Below are 20,463 nucleotides of genomic sequence, written 5' to 3' on the forward strand. Positions count from 1 at the left end.
CTGTGGCGCTTTCGGATAAGCTGCGCCCCTCTTGTAGCACCTTCCGCAAGGTGGCTTGCCAGCCCTACAAGTGGCCAAGTTGGGTATACAACAGTTGACCCCGGTCAAGGCCAGCAATGAGAACCGTACATGTAGTTATCTTCAGGATATCTTTTTGAGCCATGCCCTCGTACCAAAGCGATAGGAACCAAAATGAAAAATGCTTTGGCCATGTCGCACGCAAAGAAAAAAGTTTAGCAGTGTTAATACTTCTTTGCAAAACTATTCTTTTTGCACTTTGGCAGGGCATGAGCAACAAAATCGCTGAATCGCTCCACAGCAATCACTTTCTTCTTGCTCCGCAAGTGTCCTGGCTCTAACACGCAGCTCAAACAGATGAGGCACCCTACTCCGCTGACCATGAACAGAAGTTAGGCTCCAGCAACATAACACCTGTGGTGCCAAGTTTATACCAAGTTTGTTGCGTCCTGGCTTGTGGCTCCCTGGGAGTAACAGGTCCTGGCAAAAAAATGGGCAGTAACAGTTAGACAAATGATTGCAAGGAGAAAAAAAATCAATTTCTCCTTTTACAGGATTACATGGCACAACGAAATTTTACATATATGCATGAGCAAACACACACGCACTCCTTAAAGGAGGCGGCTCCATGTCAGTGAGGCATGGGTGACGTAACACTGCCCTTTTCGAAGGGGCAATGTTATGCTTTTCATCTTGCTGGATGACGTGGCCAGCATGTCAAAGATGGCAAGACGATGATGCGGAAGGGAGACAGCGGCATTCTACTCGTTCGTAACAGTCACACATAAGAAGCTGCATCACGCTTCCATGACTTTCTTACACTAGTGAGGACCACATCTGCTTCTTGTAAGCACAGTCGTGATCCCACTCATCATTCCCCACCCTCTCATTAGTGGAGTGCGGCTCCTCCCCCGAGTTAGTGATGGCTGTGACTGTGTAGTGATGCAAGTAGTACAGATAAATTTTAGTATAAGTTTGCTAGGTGCCCTACCTTATTAAATTGCATCTGTCATTTTGTCAACCTGTGAAGTCTGCCGAAATATGCGTGCAAGAAAGAAAAAAAAGAAAGAGTGTAACAATGTTAGACCACACAGAAAACAGCACAGTAGAAGCAAAGGATGGGGTTGAGGACGGGACAAGAGCTAACTTTCAATAAATGCTTTACTGTAGGACCAGCATGTATAAACACATCTGGCTTGTAATAGGCGTGAAGGAGAGAAAAACATCAAAACGAAAAACTGTTGGAAAGCAAAGCTTTAAACGACACCCACAACAATTGCCCATGGGATATCCCTTGAATTCTTCTCACACGTGGCTCTACAACGAGTGAAACCAGAGATTCTGCCAGCCGTTACTTGAAATCCGCGGGGGCGGCGTCCCGAACGCTGCAGCGTCGGCCACGGCCTGGCTAGAGTGGTGGACGCTGCCTCCATAGCCTGCCCGTGCGTTGGCATAAAGAAATTGGAGAGGAGCGTCTTCCGAAGGGTGAGACAGCAGAACCTAGCCATCCTGATGTGCTAGCTTGGGGCTACGCCACTGCGTGACACAAGCGCAGACACCGAAACAATTTGGCATGTGAGCTTAGTGATCCCAATTTATACTGATTTAAAGTTTAGTAAGTTTGAGAATTGCAAGAAAGCTGAGGGAACTTTTATAATCACTATTTATCAGGACCAGTTGCTACTTTTGCCTTTTGTAATATTTCTTAAAACACAACCGAATTGGTATTCATCAAATTGAAAAATGGAGCCCCATTCGTGGCAAGTAGTGCGCAAAAAGTAGTGTTTCTCTAGCGGCCAGATGCCTGTATGTGGTTTGTACATTTTGTTTTCTCGTCCTGCACGTGGCGGTTTTCGTCTCTCATCAATTCCTGTTTGTTTTTCTTTCCTTTTCCTTTTCTCCTCTTACGAGCCAGATGTGTTTATATGCGCTGGTCCTGCAATAAAGAATTTGTTGAAACTTTGCACTTGTCCCGTCCTCGACTTGTGTTTTTACTGCACTATGTTTCTCGTGTGAGTATGAACCAACATGCCCAAACATTTTCTCTTCTACCCTCCAATAGTTTCAAAGAAACAGGCCATGCAATTCAGCTGATATTGTGTTCATCATCACGCTTTTAGAACTTGATTGATTGATTGTAGGGTTTAATGCGCCGACGCAACGCAGGTGATGAGGCACACCATAGTGGAGGGCTCCGGATAAATTTTGACCACCTGGGGATCTTGAACGTGCGCCGCAACCTCGTACACACGGGCGATTTTGCTTTCCGCCTCGATTAGAAAAGCGGCCGCCGTGGCCGGGAATCGAACCCGCGACCTCGGTGTTCAGCAGCACAATGCCTTAGCCACACGCTCTAGTACTTCACAGCATAAACAATGCCAAGGTCATCATGCACTGTCGAACGCAGAATAGTAGCTGTACTAGTCACACAGAACAACATAAGTAACAGTCACTAAGCAGTGCTTAATGTCGGTTCAAGCACTACCACATCAATTGACATTAGGTAAACAATTTTTTTTCATCTAGCATGCATTGCATTCCGTAAGCATATATGCTGGTGTATGCATATATGTGTGCCCGCATATTTTGTATACATACGCACTAGTGGCATAGGCAAGATGCATAAATTTGTGTATAGCTTCTTAGCCAACGCCTTTCGGCCTTGGCCACTACAACACCAGCCAGATTAAATTGTGGTGGAGGAACTCCTGACGCTTGTACTGTGGATCCGGGCAAATTTTGATACAGTCGGGCACACATCACATTTCTGATAAAATGTGGCACTCCTTAGCACTCAGCTGAGCAACAGTGGGCCCACAGTACTGGATGCATTGCATGGACATTAGAACGTAACGACACCCTGCAGTGTATGGGGATAGCATTCCAGCTTACTCCATTCTGGGGTAATATTTGATAGCTGAAGCAAAAAGCACCATAATTGTTTGGCCATCGAAGTCAACCAACGTGTAAGCAAGGTGCTCACTGCATGTTCCAAAACATGCAAACGTCTATTGCAATCTCGTCCTGTCTATTATGTTCGGTTATTATGCACGCTTTCAGTGTTTAATCAACTTCTAATTTTCGCTACACATTCCCATTGAACGTCCGCACCACAAGCAGCTGCGCCATCGATGTGTGCAACATTTGTGAGCGTCGCCCTCGCCTTACCGCGGACAAATTTACCCGTAAATTTCAACCTCATAAATATCAGATTTCATCACATTTAAATGTTTTCAAAAGAATGTTCGATCACTGACTGATTCGCACTCTCTCACTCGCAAGACATCCAATCGTCATCGCATCGTCACAACTTCTCGAAGCGAAGATCGGAAGATCGTAACGGTCATTCTTCGCGGTTTTCAACGATATCGATGCAACCAGGCAGGTTTAATTCACGGCAAATCATGCCTGAACATCAAAGGAGTACTATAAAAACAACGGCGCAGCCGCAAGCGATGAAGCAACCAAGTTACAGCCACGGGACGTGCAACAACGCCGGTAAGCAGGTCGGCCGATTCCACTGGTATTTGTACTATACACAGCTTAACAGTAGATAATCGCTAGGCTTCGAAGCTATTTGGGCTTCGGGTGCGTCACCTAAGCTCGAAAACCTCGTAATATAGACCGTAAATAATTATTAAGCGGTATTTGAGTTCGATAACTCACTTGCCATAAACAGACATGGGCGCCGCCATCTTGGAAGTTTGTTTACATCAATGTTACCAGACGAGCATCGACATTTCGCTAAATTGAGAGGCCACTTACAATTATTGCGATGTTGGGTAAAAGCAAAGCCAAAGTAGCACGGCATTCATCCACAATACACAAAATCCGCTGTTGCAAATTATGGTGCAATGAGAATGCGCTTGTAGCAATTGTGTCACCATAATGGATTGACAGAAAATTTTAATGCATACAAGGTATTTTTATTTAGTTATGCTGTCTTTCACTGGGTGAGCACGCTCACTGACCTGTGTCGCGCTGCTTCTGCGGACCATGTGGCTTGCTGCTAGAGTTGTCTTTCAAAAAAGTCCGGCATTTATTCGTTCTTTTCTGTGACCAGCCACCAGTAACAGACATGTTCTCACTGTTTTTTCCATATGCTGCAAGCTATGTTCAATTGGGTGTGTGTGGCACCTGAGGTAAGCTTTCACACATTTCTACATTCTCCAGATGTGTGAAATAGAACAAGCTGGCTTTTCCGCCAGATTCATGGCTCACACAAGAAAACTGGCGCTCAACTAAAAATAGCTTGTTCTGTTTGGTTTATTTCAGAAACAATGATTTCTTCTATGGTTTGACTGGCACATTGGAGTCCAGCATGCTGATGCCATTGCCCACTCTGCGTATAAAGATAAAGTAGCATTTAAAAAGTTGGAATGCAAAATAAATGTTCTGAGCTCTGTCGGCAGTCCATGTGTGTTTTGTCCTCCATTGCAGTTTGTACAGAGTGATTTTGATATGATTGGTAGCAGAATATCTGACACTGAATTTGCTCACCACTGGCTGCACTAAAAGAAATCGCAAACATAATCGCCAAATCGCAAACGTAACTAGTATACTGTGAACCTCTCTGAACACTGAGCTAGAAATAATTCTCAAAAGTAAAAAAAAAAAGTAAAGAAAGAAACGGGAAAAAAAGGTTGCTCAAGATTACGATACGCCCAATGCAAAATTGGACTGCAGTGCAAACTGCAGTCTTCTCGGTCACGGCGCATAGCTGCTGTGTCTCAGAAGTGACCGCGTCATCAGTGAATACACGACAGCGGGCGCAACTCTAGTGTTTTATCACAGTGCCTCACTGCTGCCGAGCATGTCTCGCGCGGCCTCTGCTTACTGCCCTCCCCCTCATACTTTCACCATACTTTCCTCCTCCACCTTCCTGTTTGCTCTATCTCATTTATCTCTGGTGCCCTCTTCTTCATTCGGTTACACCGAAGCCAATAGTGATGTCAACCTCCACCTTCCTGATTGCTCTCTCATTTATCTCTGGTGCCCTCTTTATTCGGTTACACCGAAGCCGACAGCAACGTGAAACCACAGAAGCGAAGCGGGCGCTTAAGTGCCCTCTAAATAAGAAATGGCAAGCAGATTGCCTTAGAAAGCTGTGTTGCAATGAAATTTCTTTTATACCTAACCTATCCTGACCTTGTAGCTGAACAGTTGGCATTGTTCAATTTACCCCAGTCAGGAAAAGCACGATATACAGCTGTTTAACTCCAGCCCTTGTTCATTTTTGAAAAGTGTTTTTTCCGTTCTTTCCTTGCTTTTTTTGCTGCTCCAGCAGCGCTGGGAGCATGAGCATGCAAGAAAAAATGTTTATATGTGTTTCACATGAAAAGTTGTATGGCCATGACACCTTTAACTTGCATTACAAGTTTCCTGCTTCACTTTAACCGAAGCAATAGAATAATTAAGTGAAGCATTAGTTTTACATTTAAAAAATGGGTAAAATAAGCAAGTCCACCAAGGCAATACATATTTTAAACACAAAATGAAATGTCTATTTATATGTTATGTTAAAGGATGTTATGTTTTGTTAAAGAAGCAAAATGCTTCCCTTAGAATTATCGTAGAAATTTTCCTTTCTATTGTCCAATTTCTCAGCCCTGTACATTTCTAACGACGTTTTAGCTTCCGTTTCTTCTCTCCATTTATTCATTTCTATCTGCCTTGCCTCCTTTTGGTTGCTTTGGCTGTCTTAGCTTCTCCACTGTTGTTTCTGCATTTCATCTAGTCCTCCTTACACTGCGTGTCCACGCTTTTCATGTATATGTACCTGAAAACCTTAGCTGTCCACCTACGTCGATCCATTGCTCTCAGCCTCCTCTCAAAACATATTTTACTCTGAGCTTCTCAAACTGGAAATGCCGCTCAGGCCATTCCTCTGTGCACTGCTTCGTTAGTTGTTTTTCCATGCGCTCCTAAGGGCAAACGGCCTACTGTTCTCTGGTTCACTTCAAGGTCTGATTTTAAGCTTATTAATACAGAAATAAAAGTTGGCTCTGCCGCACAACATGCAAACTTTCAAGCCTCACTGCATGGCTTGTTCCTTGGGGTAGGTTGTTTAGCACGACACCAAGCCATGCAAGAAAGCGTACCACAAAAGCCTTGCACAAAAGTGGAACTCTTGCAGCCAATGTTGGCTGAAGTGCAATGCTACCTGTGCAAAATTTATAATCTGGAAAGAACTTTCCCATTGATGTGGTGGTATGAGTAAGAAACCAAGAATTATTACTTGCTGAAATCCTTACATTAAAGTAAAGGTCATACCAACCACTAGTGTACCTCACCTCTTTTAAATCCCTGGAGCAAGCCATTCAAATGCAGTCGACTCTTGATGATTTGAAATCACCCAATTAGAATTTTCAGTTAATTGGAAGTGATGTTCAGGTCCCAGTAATTTTACATGCAATTCAGTAGAAGAAATTGCTTGATAACTCAAAGCTAAAACCCAATATATTGGTTAATTTGAAGTTACTTAGCATAAAAAAAAAGAGAATGTGAAAGCAATTGAAAAAACAAATGTGCGCGGATAACGCAATCTCACTGGTAGTAACCCACAACGGAGGAACTTGTAATGCTTCATGTGAAGGAAGGGAACGTGAAAATTGCAGTTAAAGGCTGTGGGATAAAGAGAACAGAATTGGGGCTGCTGCGATTACGGCCATTTTGGACCTCTCGTCGCAGCAAACAAAAAGTCAGAAAAATCAGATGACGAATAACTTCACCGTATGAAATTTCAGACGTCGTTATACACTGGCACAGCCAGGTAGATGGCAGTACCACTGATGCTTTCGAATTATTGGACATTCCAAAATAATTGGCCAGTGACCGTGTACAGCGCTCGGCGATTGAAACGCGATACTCGGAGCGCGTGGCTGCCGGTGCTTGTTGCGTTACAGGTGAGCGCTTGTGAAAGCGAGCTGACGCATTGTGGTATACGGTGAGGGTGAGAGCATTTGTGACGCATGCTTAGTGCATCTGGGAGGCAGCCCTTCAGTGTGGGGTTCTTGACGGCGCCATAGGGGTGCTACATGCCATGGCTTCAAAACGCTGCGCCTGCGTGCTGCACCAGGCCACGATAACACATCGCGATAAATGTGCATTCGAATTCTTCATAATGCGCGCGGTGCCCGCTTGCCCAGCTTCGCACGGTGCGGCGCAGCACGCAGGCACAGCGTTTTGAAGCCATGGCATGTAGCACCCCTATGGCGCCGCCAAGAACCACACACTGAAGGGCTGTCCACCGGATGCAGTCAGCATGCATCACAAACACTCTCACCCTCACCGTATACCACAATGCGTCAGCTCACTTTCACAAGCGCTCACCTGTGGCGCAACAAGCACCGGCAGCCACGCGCTCAGAGTATCGCGTTTCAATTGCTGAGCACTGTATGTAGAGATCGAAGTCAAACATTATGATTAATTTTTCATCAACGAATTTGGCATCACTACTCGTTTAAAAGCACCTTTTGTTACAAAAACTTGCACACACCTATAAGGTTGCAATCAAGGAACGAGAGGCCTGAATAAAACGGAACACTCGGTGGATGAGTGTGAGAGGAAAACCTATGGGCAACAGATGGATTTGGATAAAGCAGGATAGGAGAAATCGGCAATGGAGCAGACAGGCCTCTGTTCTGGAGTGTACACAAATAGACTCAGGATGATGACTACGGCATGAGCAATGTGAGAAAAATTCTCGACTGGCGATGTGGGGCCGGTCAAGGAGTGCCCCGTGTCAGCAAAAAAGTAGCGATGGCTACCTATTCTTCGATTACCTGAGGCTCCTTTAATCTTAAAACCCCACTTGCATTGCTTGAGGAAATTTTTGCCGAAACGCAATTTCATTAGTAAATTGCAATAAATAACTGACTTCTAAAACGACCATGTACAGCAACCTCTGTAGTGCAGTCTTAGCGATAAAAAAAAGAAACAGCAGCTTTGAATGCACTCAACACCAGGTGGGTGCACCACATGGTACGCAGTATTTGTTCATTGTTAGCATCGAGTGTCTCCATTTCACTTTCCCCTGAACAGAATACGTCGCGGCATGTATCGTGTGGAATCCATTCCATCTTCTAACTCCTGCATGCGAGCGCTAGGAATTCTCAATTATGTTTCCTAAAAAATTACAACAGAAATTGTGGTGACAGGTGCAAATTGTATTTTTACACACACACACACACACACACACGCACGCACGCACGCACGCTTATATAATCCAGCTACTCAACAGGAATATACTTTCACTGCACTGCCCCTACGAAAGACAGACTGTGAAGCGCAGATTTTGCGAAATACTTACACCCGCAACGAGAACAGTGACGCCCTTAGCCCAAGGCATCGACAAGCAGTCTCTTGAGGTAGGTCTGTCTCTCTTTAGAAACAGCGCAGGTCACCCGTCGGCCACTCGTACACGTGCACCGGCTGTAGTGGAAATTTTCGACCAGCCCCTGTAATGGAAGCAGTGAGCGACGTCTCGATGACATACGATACCGAAATAAATGCCTCCGAAACTGTGCCCGCTTTGCATTTGTGCATGCAACCCAGAACCCCTGTTCTGCTTACTGAGGCTGTGAACGTTCACCTCGGTGTAATAACTGTCACCAGTAGTAAGCATAGTGACACCATAGCTAGCAGATTCGAGCTCAGTTACGCATATGAGCCCGTAAGAAAAAAAAAATCACGACGCTATGCTTTCGGGTGCGCGTTCGCAAGAAATATGGCACGTAGCTTACCCACTTTAAAATGAGCCTACACTTCTACCACGAGCCCTTAAGCCAGCAACACCTTGTGTGTTCTCTTCGGGTGTATAAAAAGCGCAATATCACATGACTAAACACTTACCTCCTGACGAGCTTGTCGCTACCACCGATGTAGACGGCCACAAAATCGAGCTCGCTAAGTCTCCGCCTTTGCGTCGTCGAAGCTGAATGTTTGAAGTTGAGGCGCAGACTGACGTGAAGCTCGGTAGCACCCTAGGAACGTCAGCTGGAATAACAGCTGCCCTTTCAAACCACAACAGCGTACAAGCCGTCCGTCCGTTCTGTTGAAACGGTGCCGCAAAAGCGGCAAAAGCACGGACAGACGAACAAGAAACAAGAAATGCACAAAACAACGTCGTCAGCGTTGTCAGCATGGCCAAAGCCCCTCGATTTTTCACACCAAAGTTGGAAAGATTTTGAGGCCAAAAAGACAGCGTTGCCAGCATAGTTGGGTGCGTTTAGGCCGATTTGGCGGCGGTTGTGGTCAGGTTTTAGTCGGATGCCAAAATCCTCCCTGTTCTGTGGTATGGCGTCATAGAGTTTCATACTAATGAAACTAGAGGGGACACTGGCGCTGCAATCGTTCAACCCCCATGGAGCTGATTGTGTGACGTAGACTCGTGATTTTCGAACTTGGCTTAACTTGAGGCTTGACGATTGTTATATGTACTAGGCTTCGTACTTTTCCGCTCCGTCAGTTTCGGTTTCGGCGTCGAAAGCGTCGGTGGGTCATTCCGGGGCAGAATTGCTGTTGGCGTTCGATTCCAGCGGCTGCAGTGCGCAAATACTGCACGGCTGGAATGAATGGATACGGGAAGCACTCCGCGCCGGGTGGTGCGTTCCATCCTAGCCACGTTCATGACTACGCTTGCGATTATAACACGAGCACGGTAGCGCCGAAGACAAATAAAAATCTTTTATCAGCAGTAAGTATGTGTGCACAGCCGGTGATTTTTTTTTTTTAATGTTGCGGGAGCGTCTACCAGCGGGTGGGTCGGCACCTTATCGTGGGAGAAAGCGGCGAAACAAGTGAGGGTAGGCCGCTTGCATAGGACGATTCCGCCAGTGCAACCGTCGTCTGCTAGGCTGTTCCTGCAAGCACAACACAGCCGACACAGTCCCTTTCCGTTGCTAATCAGCTGCGTGTATTCTCCGGTTTAACCAAGGCTCACGCGCAATCGCTGTGACCGCCCGCAACCATGGACGCATATGGGGTGTTTGAAGCTGAAGGTAAAAACAATGTAATGAAATGAATACTCTGTATATGCAGTGCAGTATCAGACAGGGGAAGAAAATGTACCTCTGCAACGGTAGAATGGCTTTACCTATTGCCTGGGGCCTACAGTACTTTTGGGCCATGGCTTACATATATCTACTGGTGAAGCCATATGAGGCGATCACCGGCATGCATGCTTGCTATTCAATGAAGTCGCTGTGAGTCTACATTGGTAATAGTGTTCCCCATCCAGTGGCAGGTGTTGCTGTAGCAACTGTTTGCGTTAGTGGAACCCTGGCTCAGCGCCTGGAGACAGGCATATTGAGCACAGAGAAAAAGTTGGCGACTGCACTAGGCGAGTACTGTGTGAATTTATTGTGCCAACAGCAAAGTGCAGAATTCCGTTTCACTCATTTATAAAAAAGCCCTCACCACAGTCATACTCTGTAACACTAATAAAAAAAGCACAGCATTGCTTAATACATCAAAAGCAAGAGTGCAAGCTTACCTTGAGGAAGTTGTTTTGAACTTTTGAAGGCTGGTAAACAGCAAACATACAAACTATGCAGTGAAAATGAGTGAAGGCATAAGCATGTCGCATCAATGTATTTATTGTCCCATCCAAGAGCCAGCATTGCTTAATACAACAAAATCAAGAGTGCAAGCTTACCTTGAGGAAGTTTTAAAATTTTGAAGGCTGGTGAACAGCAAACATGCAAACTATGCAGTGAAAATGAGTGAAGGCATAAGCATGTCGCATCAATGTATTTATTGTCCCATCCAAGAGCCACTGTGAACATATTGGTACCAGGATTTAGTTTGTAGCTACCTACCAGCATTGCCATTTTCGCAACCAGCATACTGATGTACGCAGGCTGCTTTATGCAGGAATCAACAAAATGGTTACTGTAAGTGGCGAACAAATGCGACGTTAGGTTGCATGAAAGGAACCCTAGAAAAGCTTATAGCTGTAGAGCAGAAGTGTTTCGATCAGCATCTGCCAGCACAGTAGAAGCAGGGCAACAATATCTGATCAACGAACAAACAAAGGTCTTAAAACAGCGTACACTCGGCATGAGAATATACAGCCACAGTGAACAGCAGTGGGTGGATACAATCTGCAACTTGATAACAGCCAGAAGTAGGTGAGGCAGCCTTCTACCCCACTGATCAGAACCTTTTGAGCCATACTGACAGTGCAAGATGGGAAAGGGCAGCTTAACATTTTTCAATCCATTGTTTGGGCAGATATCAATGGTGCATAAACAAAACACTGCAGCCACAACGTATAATGTAAGTTTTAACTGACATTCACGTGGTGAAAGCTGATCCCCTACGTCACACCTTCATGAATATGTTGCTGGAGGAGGTGGCGGCGCCACAAAAAGTTTGTGAAAGGTGCACAATAGAACCTGGCTTCAATAGAGATTTACATGGGCAGTGAGGACGTGCCAGCTCTCTCACAGTCATTGGCACCACACACAGTCCTCCTCAGCACGGTCCCTCAAGTGAATACCACTTTGGAACACAGTGGGCTAAAATACCACGCAGAATACTTCCACTTCATTCTTTCAGTTCAATAAGCACGTACACAAGTCTTCAAACGGCTGCTCATAGTAGTTAAATGAAGTTGGTTTCATGCTGTGCCAAGGCTATCGCAAATGAAGCCACTGCTATAAGTCACATTTATGCATACAATGGATGGTTTCGAATAACTAATTTTCTTGCATCCGAGAAAAATAGTTTGAATCTTGAGTGCCTAACAAGCAAGATTCAAAGAACATCTTCCATGCACTACAAGGCACTTTCCTCACCACTTGTTTTTCTCTTTATTGTGCAGCTGAATGTACAGGATTGTTTTTACTATTTACATATCGTAGGCTGCAATCAACCTCTCCCCAAGCCCTTTTGCTTTTTCAACGGTGGCCCTTGCTAGAATTTTTGTGTTTTTGGCAGCTTGGCGGCATGCCTGCCTTGTCTTGCGCTGCTGATGATCCATCCAATGATCCTGACTTGGAAACTGGTTGCATGCCTGGTGCAGCTTCTTGTGTTGCCTGCTGGTCTGCTCCTTGCACTGCTGACACAGCTGGGACCTGTATCGAAATGGATGGCATCATTGAAGGTTTTGCAAGGCTTTTTTACAGATATTTAGAGCACAAGTATGTACTCTTAAAATCCAGCACACTAGCATGCTTATTTACAAAAATGGTTCCAGCAACATATAAAAACACACAGTTACGATCAGCTGCGCGCTGCCGTGTTGACACTGAAGTCATTACTTAAACCAAAGAGAAGGCACATACAATGAACTCACAAGACGCCAACAATGTTTTCAGAGGTCGTGCTTTAACAAGACATGACTTTAGCAGTTGGATTATTCAAGACTGAACAACCACACAAAATGAGTAAATGTTTTGAACTTATTGTGGAACAGCTACGGAACAACGAATGCATGAAGGCAGCTTGTGTATTATGGAAATGGCACCCCAGAGGCACTATTTAGTTGCTATTTAGGCAAGCACCGTCTGATCAGCAACATTTACGCTGTTTGACACCTTCGCACGTAATTTCCAACTGTTCCTGCGCTTCGGCACGCTTGTATAGAGGCACTGGAAAAAATACAGAGCCTTCAATTTAACACGCGTACCTGGTTATATCTGGGCGTGAGACCTCGGTTAGACAGGTGATGATTGGTACTTGTGGGCGTGTAATGTACAGTGCTCAGCGATTGAAACGCAATACTCGGAGCGCGTGGCTGCCGGTGCCTGTTGCGCCACAGGTGAGCGCTTGTGAAAGCGAGCTGGCGCATTGTGGTATACGATGAGGGTAAGAGCGTTCGTGACGCATGCTTAGTGCATCCGGGAGACAGCCCTTCAGTGTGTGTTTCTTGGCGGCGCCATAGGGGTGCTACATGCCATGGCTTCAAAACGCTGCGCCTGCGTGCCGCGCGTGCCACGATAACACATCGCGATAAATACACATTCAAATTCTTCATAACGCACGCGGTGCCAGCTCACCCAGCTTCGCGCTGCGCGGCGCGGCTCGGCTCGGCGCGGCGCGGCACGCAGGCACAGCGTTTTGAAGCCATGGCATGTAGCACCCCTATGGCGCCGTCAAGAACCACACACTCAAGGGCTGTCTCCCGGATGCACTAAGCATGCGTCACGAACGCTCTCACCCTCATCGTATACCACAATGCGCCAGCTCGCTTTTACAAGCGCTCACCTGTGGCGCAACAGGCACAGGCAGCCACGCGCTCCGAGTATCGCGTTTCAATCGCTGAGCACTGTACACACACGGTGCTTGGATATATCAGTGCGCGTTATTGGTCATCTAATAGAAACATTCTACACGGGAATTTTCACAAAATTAGGAACTCCCGTAAAATGCAGCCCACTGCTCCAGAACGCCCTGCATGCCTGCCGCTCTTAGCAAGACGAGGCCGTCTTCTGGAAGGTTAACACGAATGAAGTACGAGAATTTTTTCGCTGTGTGGCCTGATGAGATACCCTGTTTCCTACGCTTGTCGCTCTCAACATATAAAATTAACATTTGCTCACAGAAACAGCTCTACAGTGCGTCAAGACATCAAGAATACACGAATAGTGCAACAAAGAAAGAACCCGATTAACCATCCGGTCAATAAAACATCGTCTGCGTGTTAGCGACGAACAAAGGTGATATGGTCGAGTTCCGTGGTCGAGTTGGCCGTTATGGCTTGTTTAAGGCACCAAAGCAAACGATCAGCTGTTAATCAGCGTCCTTACACGATTTTGTCAGCATGCCGACCGCACGTCGGGTGACAACAGGCGACAACAGTTACACTTATGAGTGGAAATGAACAACCGTGTATACTTACTCGGGGTTATATGACGCGTCGCTCCGCTACTCGTAGTCTTCCAGAACGAAATTTAACGCTGTACAGCGGCCCTTCGGCAGATACATGCCACCGCCGACTCGCAAGCAAAAAAAAAAAAAAAAAACGAAAAAAAATACGCTTCGCCGCCGAATCACCGGCCCCGCTAAACTCAGCCGCGTATGCCGTTCACAAATCACTTCCCCTCTTATAAAACAGTACTTCTAAACCTTAATTAAAACTTAACGTATCGTATAAGTTGTTTATGCGACTAATAATTTATACTGTAATAAACATTACTTGTAGCTTTTTAATTTAAAAAAAGATATTTCGAGTCAAGTCAAGATGTTGGCATAGTTAAGCCAAGTTCGAAAATCACACGTCTATCTGGCATGGCCGCCCTCATGGGGGTTGAAGCAGACGATCAACGGCTCGCATAGACACTAGCGCCAGTGTCCCCTCTAGTGTATATTAGTATGAAACTCTATGTATGGCGCACGGCCTCCGCGATCGGCTGCCGGCGGCGCGCCGTTGCTCCGGCCGTCCCATTCGGCGCGTCCCCCAGCAAAAACATGTAATTTGGCTAACTCCGCAACGCGCCGCGAGGTGGCGGTGTTAGCCGATGGTTCGGCAGCTTGCACCGACTCCCCTGGCCGCCTTTGTGGGGCCTGAGTTGCTGCGTGTTTTCACGGGCGGAATTCGCGTAACTGTGTTGCAGCTTTATTTTTGTTGAGCTGACAAACCGAACTACCGGGTCATGAAGTCCGCTTGTCTCAGAAGCTTCCAGGAACAGCACTGAAAAGTTAATCGCGCTGTGATTGCTGCGCTCGATCGGTGCAGGACATTTCCGTGCGGACATTCAGGTGCGCGGATAATTGGGTGCGAAAACTTCTCGGCTACAGAATTATCGGGTGCTTGCTTGTTGGAAGAGCAGTTATATTTTTATTTCCGCATGGGGTGGGTTATTGACAACAATCCAGCGCAGTGGTTGCATTTTTATATTGGCGCCGTGTTTGATTTTGCCAGTTATTTTTAGAAGTAGAACATTTGTATATTTTTGCTTGATACCTCGTCCAAGGAACACTTGTTATGCAGCCTATTGATTATATTCTTACACACATGCCTTTTTTTTAATTTACAATATTTCAATTTATAGTCGCTTTTTTGCGGCGTGCAACTCAGCTAACAATTAGCCGCCGTTTACGATGGTGTTATTTCTTCTTTATGCAGTTTTCTCTAAACGAAGACACACTGTCACTATCTAAAGAAAGCAGCATTACAAGCATACGATCAGTTGCCCGCAAAAACGCAGAAAATCTTACGAGGAGTTTTATGGAGGTTGTGCGCTGTCACACTAAAATGATTTTGCACTGTTGTCGCCACCTTTTTTTTTTCATACGGACAAGGCTCGCATATTTTCGTGTGGAAGAGCGGGCCTCTTAAAACAGCTGCAGTGTGTATATGTCCAAAGCAAACATGAAACCTGTCATCATTGCTTTACAGATGGATGGGCTTCGAAATCAGTAATTGAAAATTTAAATGTCTTTAGTCTTGGGTCCAAAATAGGGAAAATTGGGCTTGCCTGTGATCACCAAAATACGTTTAAGATTACAATGAAATCGGGGTGCATCTGACTTCGAGTTGTTTTATTTGTTGCGACTGAAATTGAAACTGTAACTTGCTTAACGCACATGTGTAGAAAAGATTGCCATATCTTTGAGGCTATCGCTCAACGTAATACTCTTTAAATGTGTTAATCCTAAAAATATGACGGGTGCTTCCACCCAACAGGCATTAATTCGAAGGCCAGATAAGAGCGCAACCATCCGTCGTGCATATGACGCGATCGCGCCCCGAACTCAACTGCATTGACCATGCAACTGAACTGCATTGACCATGCAAATTATATAAAGTACTTAAGCCTGGATAAGAAATACCTGAAAAATAATCACCTTTTAGCGAACCGAACGTTATTTAAGCACCAGAAATTTTCCATTGGTAGCAGGGAATATTGTCCGTGTGTCGAAGGCGTCATGCGGCACATGTTAAAGAAGTCGCATAGCTGCAATCGTAGGTAAAATAAATTCATTATTATCAGGTTCTATGAGTCGCTTTGCATCCATAACATCAGCTATGCTTTCTTTTTATTGCGATACGAAGCGCGAAAGTTGACGAAACACCATTTCGAGAAGCGTTGTAGCATACCCGGCTTTCGTTTCAACCATCGGCTCCGCGCGCCGCGGTGCGGCGGAAAACGGCGAAACGGCCTCTTCGGAATTACGCTCTCTCCGGGCGATTGGGACGGCCGGAGCAACGGCGCGCCGCCGGCAGCCGATCGCGGAGGCCGTGTATGGCGTATCCGAAAGTGCCGAAAGCCCTGAATGCCTGAATTTCTTGGGTCGACAACGTAGATGAAGCAGATTTGATAGAGTTAGAAGCACTATCAGAATGTGCGAGAACGTTGCCGTATGCGGGGACCAAGCCAGCCTTTCCACACGGTAGCGAAATCCGCTCTCGAGTAATGCTGACCTGTGACCGCCTGCTGTATGCCGATGGTACCTGCGTTAGATCTACGACATCGCGGCCGAGTGGCCCCGTTCGAACAACCCACGTCCCACGCAAGAAAAGACACCGTCCGAGCGTGATTATGTGAGCCTGATGCGGCATGTCCGCGCGGCGGCATCTGCTATCAACAGTTTGCACCACGGCAAGTTCAGAATGCTTAAATGGGTGGCCTGAAATCTCGGTGTGTTTTCAAAATGACAGCAGCGCGGAACTTACAGTGCTCAGGACGTAGGCTAGACGCGGCCACTGATATTTTACTGGTCGCATGTGCGCATTACAAGTGCAAACCGCGGATAGCTAGAAAAGGTAATCATTGGTGTTCCCACACATGTACCGCGTACAACCCAGCACAGTAGTTTCCCCTTTAAAGGAGTACTGACACGAAATTTCAAAGCTGAGATAACTGTGTAAAACGCTTCCTTTTTATCAGGAGATGTCTCCCAGCAAGTTTCAACAGCAACCGTTCAGTGAAACATATTTAAAATCCATTTTAATCTTCGCCTTCACGAGAAAGCCCAGAGCGGGCCGACGTGACATCATCTGCTACGTGCCCCAAACTGCCGACGTCGGGGCTCCCGTGACGAAGCCGACGCGCTGGCTGTGGTTGGCGCGCGCTGCTCGGGCGTGTGTACACGTCATGGTTTTGGGACTGACGTCATGCTGCCCGGGCCTGTGGGGACGGCGAAAACCTCGGCCGGTCTGGGCGCGCCGGGCGCGCGCGTGCGCTCGCTCGCGCGCGCTTCCAGAGAGGCAGCGATACGGCAAGAATGGTGACGTCATGTTATACATGCTGTCATGGCGGCCACTCGGCATTTTTCAGTCGAAACCGAAACTGGCACGAATAAACGACGCCGTAAATGAATGTTTACGCTGCGCTCGACCGTCTAATCTGTCATTCTATGATTAGTGGGCTGGTAGGCACGCATAGCAGCGAAAAAAACGTAACATAAAAATTTCGTGTCAGTACTCCTTTAAGGAGATTAGCAAAAAAGACCCGAAAATCGGCAGTTTGTCGCGGCTTAAATTGTGGCTTAAAATTGTTTACCCGAAATACGTTTTGTGCGCGGAAAAGTCTGGTGATCATGAGCTTCTTGCATCATAAATGCATGGTATTCAGCGCTTGAAAAGATTTTTCAGAAGAAATTATTGCAGCTGTAGTGGTGAGCCATTTCACTATAGTAAAATGTGGCAGAAATACATCTGCGATACAAAGGATGTGAAAGAGTGAGAACATTGGCAGTCTCGTATCCCGTGGCCCAGATTGTGGCCGGGTAGTTTCCATAATGCATTCAGCTCTTCACATTGGCACACACATGATGCTATGACAGATTAGGAACTGGGTCCTCCAAAAGGTACACTAGCTAGGCGCTTCATGCTATAGCTGCTGCATTGGCATAACCTTCACGTCTCTGTATATGTGGCTATGTTGGCCAGATTTTACCGATTCCCCTCATGCAAAGGGACTTAATTCAGGACACCCAGCCGACAGGGTCAGAGAAGAAGCTGTACAGACGGTAACAGGAAGGGTATACACTTGGCCGACCATCATGTCTCCAGCATATGAAAACCCATGGGTTCTACGCAGGCTCAATAGTCAACGTCAAAGAGAATCTGAAGATGTGCCTGAAACGTGAAAGTCTCAGCGGATGGTTTGTGTCCATGGGTATGAGCAGCGAGCACACTGCAAATGTAATTGATAGGCAAAGGTCAAGGCTGTAATGGTGCGAGTTTAACCAAAAGAAATGGTGAAAAACATCCCAATTTCAAACTGCGTTGATGTAATATGGGCACGAGTGACGTCATATGGACGTGCACTGTAAATGCAGTTATCTGTGTGTTAACTGTACGTTAGCACTCAAGTGATACGATCAAACGGAATGGAGGCCCCACTGAAATTGCCCCGTTATGCTTTTTTTGCAGTGGGTTAGGTTGGTGGCTGTCAATTGCACAAACAAGATTCTGTGATGTCATAGAGAAATAGCTGGAAAGTGTGTATGGAACTTCCACTGCCCTACACATTTTCTGTACTATCTTATTTGTTTGAAGTTTACAATAAAATTGATGTGGGCAAAGAAGTCTTTTTAATGAACGAACCTTGTATTTTTTCTTCGTAGCCTCTGTAACAGCCTGCCTACTGTGCCCCTAAACAGTGGTCGCTAAACAAATGCCCACTTGCCAGCCAGCTTCAGGGGCTTGTAACGATTTACTAGGATTTTTCATGGCCAACATAAATTCCGAGGAATCCACGGTGGTACACTCCAGGGCAGTGCAAGTCTCAAAAGAAGTTTGACAGCAGGACTGGACACTAACACAACCAACAGGCTTCATAGGTGGAAACCAGAAGACCACCCACACAATGCCATGCAATAAACCCAATAAACTCTTGATTTTTATGCGAGGCATTCAACGTGTGGGTCGACTAGTGAGGTCTAGCTGGCCAGTTTGGGCACAAAATACTCACTTTTGTGATTTCAGACAGCTCTCAAAGGCCTATCTAGATGTCTTTGTTTTTTTGCAAAAAAAAAAGTGCAAGCTCACAGTTGGGGATCTTGAAAACATTGTTTAGCCTGTCCAGCAATTGTGCGAGCCTGAGGTAATCCTGCCTATAGGTGGTCCTCATGTTTGCTAGCTCCCACAGCAAGCACATGAATGCAGTGACTGAGAAAGATGGTGGCCAAAGGGAGAAAAGGAGGTGGTTCCTGAACAAACAGCCCTTGATCATCAAAACAGCAGAAAAGAGCGCTGATGACTCCGAGTCCTCGGCTGGGGTGTCGAAATACCTTCTGGCCTACGTGTACAGTGCATTCACAAACTTTTCTTTAAAAAATCTTGCGATTACACACACTCCCTCCATGGAAGGGGTTTGTTTCCGGCAAGGTGGTTGAGTTGAAATTTGTGATTAGTAACAACTCGCCATTCGTCCCTTTCATTTAGCATGCTTCCGAGCTTCACTTCAAAAACCCTACTGTTTCTAATTTACGTTTAAATGGATTGATTATGGAATATTCTCTTATTTACCTCTGCTCAAACAAAACTGTGTTATACCTTAAACGCTGCTGTGTCCGTGCAGGCGTAACATTCTTCAATGGTGTTGTGTGGGGTACATTAAGCTCAGTACTAATAAACTTAAAACCAGGGCAAGTGAAGTTTCCCCTATTGTTTCAGGGTATCCAAACTGTTTATAAATTTTTGTAAGCATTCTAACTGTCTACCAATACTTTGGGGGTAACTCAACTCAGCTCACCCTTTTTTCCCATGTCTTTATTATTGTTGTGCTCTACAAACACATTCCCAGCTGGAACATGCCTGCTGAATTTAGGGCCCAAACCATTCTTATGCTATTCCACACGATTGCAGCTGTATGAAACATTGCTTCTGTTTAGTTTCGGCCTATGATTTCCAACAGGTCACTTAACTACTGTCAAAACCATATTAAAACATTAATTGCTATTTATAACAAACAGTATTCTAACATTTTACATAAAACATTTGGTTGTTACCTCAATTGACGTTTTTGTTACACAGCCAGCCTGGTTCACATTTATCTAGGTATGAAGGACATGTACACAACAAATGCCTTACTGCAATACATTCACATGCCCGTCCTACAGCAAATTAGCAGACAGAAGCCACACATTTTGGCTTTCCAGCAGAGCTTTGGTGTCAACAAAAAAGGAATCTTTCTTGGCTTCTCTGCAGAGCTTTGCACTCAAGCAAAAAGATCACTTGGTTGTTTGGCTTTCCTGCAGGACTGTAGTGTAGCGCTAGAAGGCATCACTTGCTTATTTGGCATTTTTTCTGTGTATTGCGCCAAGAAACCCTTGCGTTTTGTTTGGAAAAGGAACTTCACACTACAGACTGTGCAGAGAAAGTAGAGCTACTCACTGACTTTTTTCACAGCCACGGAATTTTCGTAGAATCACTTGTCATTGACAAACACCATGTTTGCTTTCTGTCTGAAGGCATGAATCTGGGAGAGTTGGTTTATATTTTGGGGAAAAATACAGCGACAATAACAGTACTGAAGTACAAGGAAA

General features: G+C 45.7%; 2 long non-coding RNA genes across 2 annotated transcripts; both read right to left on the reverse strand.

Annotated features, from left to right (window-relative positions):
* On the reverse strand, window positions 1–9,110 carry LOC144174449 (uncharacterized). The gene is made up of 3 exons (XR_013323474.1): window positions 8,872–9,110; window positions 8,330–8,477; window positions 1–498 (listed from the first exon to the last, which is right to left on the reverse strand). It is a non-coding gene; the product is annotated as an uncharacterized LOC144174449 (long non-coding RNA).
* Window positions 9,111–10,755: 1,645 nt separating this feature from the next.
* On the reverse strand, window positions 10,756–14,008 carry LOC144174450 (uncharacterized). Its single transcript, XR_013323475.1, has 2 exons — window positions 13,865–14,008; window positions 10,756–12,098 (listed from the first exon to the last, which is right to left on the reverse strand). It is a non-coding gene; the product is annotated as an uncharacterized LOC144174450 (long non-coding RNA).
* Window positions 14,009–20,463: the final 6,455 nt, after the last annotated feature.

Source organism: Haemaphysalis longicornis, unplaced genomic scaffold, assembly GCF_048455015.1.
Source record: "Haemaphysalis longicornis isolate Haplotype H1 unplaced genomic scaffold, Haemaphysalis longicornis Haplotype H1 scaffold_3, whole genome shotgun sequence".
NCBI lineage: Eukaryota > Metazoa > Arthropoda > Arachnida > Ixodida > Ixodidae > Haemaphysalis > Haemaphysalis longicornis.